Source organism: Pteropus vampyrus, unplaced genomic scaffold (assembly GCF_000151845.1).
Source record: "Pteropus vampyrus isolate Shadow unplaced genomic scaffold, Pvam_2.0 Scaffold110, whole genome shotgun sequence".
Lineage (NCBI taxonomy): Eukaryota > Metazoa > Chordata > Mammalia > Chiroptera > Pteropodidae > Pteropus > Pteropus vampyrus.
The window spans coordinates 4,552,890-4,558,363 of NW_011888891.1; positions in this window are offsets into that span (position 1 = coordinate 4,552,890).

Below are 5,474 nucleotides of genomic sequence, written 5' to 3' on the forward strand. Positions count from 1 at the left end.
AAAAAGAGTGGGAAACCACTGCTTTAACCCAAAGGAGTGACTCTAATGGTTGGAAATTCAAGCAAAGTGCCAGCAGATGGGGAGATTCTGAGGGCACAAGTGCTAGTTCTTCCCAAATCATAACACGCAGTGTCATCTGGTCCACCCATGAGCAGCCTGGGTAGGCAGAATCCAGTGCTGTAGATGGAGCCGTTTATATCTAAGGCTCTGTGGGGTGCTTAGCACAGCATGTACAGTGAAACTGATGTTTCTGGATTCCAGCTGTATAAATGAGCTGCAATGGCCAGATGTGACCGTCCTGACCCTATTAATGTGTAGCATGTACATGCAGCCTCAGTGACCCCGAGGGACCTTGCTGGCTCTGGGATTCTAGGATAGCAGACTTCTGCAAGTTGTACATCAAAAAGCAAGAACAATTCCCATGTAAAAGAAAAATTGTATTCACAGATGCTACTCTCTCCAAAGAGGGGGCAAATTCAGGTCTATCCAATGAAAGCAAACTCAACAATGCCCTTAATCACAAGGATGATCACTCTGATCAGCCTAAAGAGTGTCGCCAGCATGGTACAACCCCATCATTACTCTGGAATCATTACAACCCTGATAGGGAGATGATCATGGTGATTACATAGTATGTAGTTATGCTAATAGCATATTATGTGGCTTGGATCACGTTTCTCCCTAGTCCAGCTGAGAAACAACATTTAATTTTGTTCCTTGTATAAGAAAGCCATCATTGCTCTGCAGCTTTGGCCTTTTACAAACATTCTGGACTAAACTGAACTTTAAGAAATGTCTGCATTTAAATCATACTCCCTTACTTTGAGGTTGAAAATGCAAACTGACCAGGAACAGAACCAGATGCAGCCAGATTCTGCTTTTGCTCTTCAGAGATGTTGTCCACACCCTGCAGAAGTGGCTGAATCAGTGCTATTGGCAAGGGCAGTGCACTCATTCCATCTGAAATGGAAGCCTGTCACAGGCAATCAGGAACTCTCAGACTCTCATTTTTCTTAATGACTCAGTAGTTGTTGCCCTGGAGGAAATCCAATGCAGAGGACAACTTTTTTTTTTTTTTTTTTAATTCCTTACTTTATTCTTAGCTACAAGGTTTTGACATTTTTATCCATGACTCTGGATCTGATATCTTACTTTGCTAGGTTATTTCTCCCCTGGACATTTTAAAATTGCTCTTGTCATATGAAGTTTGCAGTTTCTGTTGATTTTTCTATGCTGCATACTCCAAACTGTGGTTCTTAATTTTCAGTTTTGAATCTTGTTATAGGATCTCTTGAAAAAGAAACATTATAACTTTAAATGGATAACAGTGACAAGACCAAGGAGATGGAAACAGAAATTTGCATCGTTCAATAAATTTAGCATCAAAGTTCTTTTAGGAAAAACATAGCTATTTCTTCTTGGTTTTGCCTAGTTTCCATTTTACTCATTTACCAATAAAAAGATATGTATAGCTAACAACAGTTCCTGGCATGGAGCCAACTAACAATAATAAGGTTGTCTGCATAATATAAAATACCAGATTAGTACAATATGAACTGAATGAGTTGTAGAACAGAGAGAAATAATTTAGCCAATGATTCAAAATTCCTGTCTATATCTACACAATGCCAGGCGTTTGGGAAAAACCGAACATTCCAATTAGAACTTAAGGAGTTTTCAAATATTTATAGTGATTGTAAGTAAGGATTTTTTCAGTTTTAAGTGCTGGGTATTTAGTAGACAATAGTCTTTCATGAAAAAAATTTTATTCAGAATCTTGGGAATTACTAATTATTTTGTCATTGGACCATTTGACACTATTTTAGATTTAGATGACGTATATACAATATCGAATGCTTTCTAAAGGAATTGACCAATTCATTTGCCTTTGTCACTATGTGGGGTTTCATGAAAATGTTTGTTTAAATAAAGAGTTCTGCTGGACAAATAGAAGTTTTCAAATGAAAATATGTTTGACACTCTGAGGATCTAAATAAAACAGTTGAGCTTTGATTAATTCATGCCTTATTTTTGTTATTTGTTTCAAAATATGCAGAAGGTCAGAGGAACAATCCTTTTTAGGAAGTCAGATAAAGTATTACCAGGGAGGAGAAGCCCTGAGTGAATGAATAAGGAATGGCTGAGGGGAGACAGAATAGCTTTATATATGTCCTCTTTAAAAGGCACTTCAGAGGCAGTTGGAAACTGAATGTAGAGGGAAGGAAGCTGGGCCTTGGGGCATTTAACTCTGGCTGGGAGGTAGCCTGGCAGACGAAGTGTTTCTCGACCATTGTGTTTCAAAGACCATGTTCCTCTGTGTGTTAATAGATGTGCTAAGGAAAAAGTACACCATGCTTAAGTAAGTTTAGAAACTGCTGGGTTGCACAGAATTGTTTGTTGTTTGTTGTTGTTGTTGTTGTTGCAGGTCTTCTCAGAGCCTTCAGTATGCTTGTGTATTGTGAATTTCCAGAGGAAGAACGCATTATCAGGTTTCCAAAGGTATCAACAACAGAACAGTCTTTTTGAGACATGCCTATTAGTATCTCCTCATGTAATGTTCTTAGAAAATCATTTTGGAAAGTTTTAGTGCAGTACAGAGACTCTTGGCTTTAGAGGCAAACACATCAAAGTGCAAATCCCAGCTCTGTTATCTACTAGCTGTGGGATCTTATCCAGATCATTGCCTAGTATAAGTCTCAGGTTCGTCAGCAGTAAAATGTAGCTTTTTAAAATCTGTGCAATACAGAATTTTTATAATAATAATAATAAACTAAAATTTTAAACAAATACAAAATAAATGTTAGTTTGTATTAATATTAATTCAGATGATGAATTATAAAAAGTAATCTTCAGATGTTTATATTAACAAATTTTTAGTTTAGAAGTTTTAGTTCTTGTTTTAAGAGCATTGCCAGTAAAACTGATACTTAACTGAAAAGATGCACTCATATATTTAACAACGTTCTGAAACACAGTTCATTTTTAAAGACCTCCAAAACAATTAGCAAAGTAGCCCCAGAGGAGTATCCCGCTTTTTATTAAAAAAATAGTTGGAAAAAATCTACCCAATTCTACCCACAAAAATGTTGCAACCAACTCCCTGAGTGTTTGGAAGGGACACAACTAGTTTAGGATTTATGTCTGGACTTTAAAGTCTGAAATAAGCTGAATTGTGTAAACATTTTGGCACAGTATGCAGGGAGTTAAATACATTGCTCTTGGCATTATTAACAGGTGGTGTGGGAATAAGTTGCTGGAGAAAGTTCACGGTGCAGTGTCAGCAGAAGAAAATGTATTTTATAGGCTTACAGGGAGAGGGAGAGGGGGCAACAAAGGTTCCATAAGATCCGATGCATGAAGATGACTGAAAAATACTTTCCAGCTGTCACAACTGCACATGGGGTTGGATGATTTCTTGTAGTGTTATGAATATAAATGCTATTCAATTAACTATTTCAAAAGCAAAAAGATTGGTTCTAACAGAGAGCACCTGAAATGCTTGAAAGCCCCTATTACTTTCCAAGTTGCTCAGTCTCTTGAGAGAGAGCGCCTCCCTTCCAATGAAAGCTTCCTAAAGATCTGAGGATATAAAAATAGACTTACAAGGAGTATATTCTCTTTAATAAGCAGAGCTGTCAAATTCTACAAAGCTGAGCTTAAGTCAGGACTCAGTTTATCCACATAGCAACTCCGTGTGTTCTAGCTAGCCCCTCTTCCATGTAGCCAGTTTCCAAAAATAATTCAAGAACATGAGGGAAAGCCGTATGAAAACAAACTTAGGTTGAAACATAGGAAGAACTGTTGACCGCAGCACAGAAGACCAAAGAAAATGATAGAATCTCCTTTTTCTGAAGCGTATAAGCCAAAAGGACCCCCATCTAGGATGATTAGAGGGTTCCTGCAAGATCTCTTCTTATTTTTTGAGAATGAGCAAAAGGAAACTAGAAGTTGCCAGAAAGGGAGAAACAAATATTCTCTATTGTGGTCTAGGCAGGAATAGAATCCAACACACTATGTCTGACAATAGGAAAAGAAAGCATTGGGAAGGAAAATGCATTGGGGCCTGAGCATGAGTTTACTGTCCGGAGAGCTAGCCTAGCACTGGATACAGGGTCCACATTGTTTTGTGAAACTTCTTAAACTCCAAATCATCTTAGGTTTCTTCTGGCTAACTCTGTAGGGATTTTTGCCAAGCAGGTGATAAGTTTTCATAGCTCATATTATTTCATTATCCTTGTGTGAAGGATGAAAGGCAATTCCTTTATTAAGCTAACCCTGTGACTATAGCTCTCTCACTCAGGAAGCCATATGGCCCTGTTCCAAATATCTGTCTACCAGTACTGTGAAATGCTCCAAAGCCCCAGAGTTATTGGCCATCTCTGTTTTACAATACTCTACACTCATTGGGCAGTAGGCTTAGAACAATTTAGTCTAGTTTTAAGAATGTTGGCTTTGAAATCTAAGAAACCTGAGTTCAGGTTCAAGTCTGTGTTCTGCCATTTAACCAACCATGTCATACTGGGTCAGGTACTTAATGTATCTTCGCCTTTGTTTCCTCATCTGTAACATGGTAATAACCACAGACTCTTCTTCCAAGATATCTTTTAGAATTAGATAAGATAATTCATGTAAGCACAGTGACTGGCACTTAGCAAACACTTGATAAATAATATCTACATTTCATATTGGATGTGGGAGGTTTCCTGATCTCTACAAAGAAAGGCTTGCTCTGGGTACTTGCCATGGTTTTGTGAAGACACCCAGGCCCCATTGCATGATGGAAGCAAGTAATACAACACCTTTCTTCATATTACTGCAGAAATTGGAAAGAGAACAAGATGTGAAGAAGCAAAACTTCTTCCTCAGCTTCCCAAATTTTTACTCCTGTAACTCTCCTCTCACCTGCATCCAAAAACATTGTGATCCAAGGCCTGGGACAAGCACTCTGATCTTATAAGCATTTACAACAGCTGAGCTGGGTGAGGACTCGTGCTTTCATCTGGTAATTTAAATAACTATATTTGAGCTTCTAACAGTATGCACAGGCCCTGCCAACATGCATCTGTGTTTTTTCAAATGAGGATTATTCAGTTGGCAGAAAAACGACCGAGCCCTTGTCACCAGGAAATATGATTACAGCATTCAACATTGTCATTTAATTTGTTTTAGTATTCAATCTGGCCTTCTACATCCAGAAATTTCTACACCCAAGCAATGAGCAAATGAAGTCAATTTAAATTTATTGCAGTTGCACTAGATGTATCATATACCCACTGTGGCTCCTCGGGTATTGAGATGGCCCATGAAAAGCCTGACAGGAGGGCTTTAACCACAAACACAAATTCGAGGCTTCCTACAGTGTCCTGCTTATGGCACACGGTGAGCCTCTCTTCTGGTACCCAGTTCCCTGCCTGCCATGTGCTATACAAACACTGGTAACTGAACTTCTGCAGTAATAAGGGGGACTAAAATTG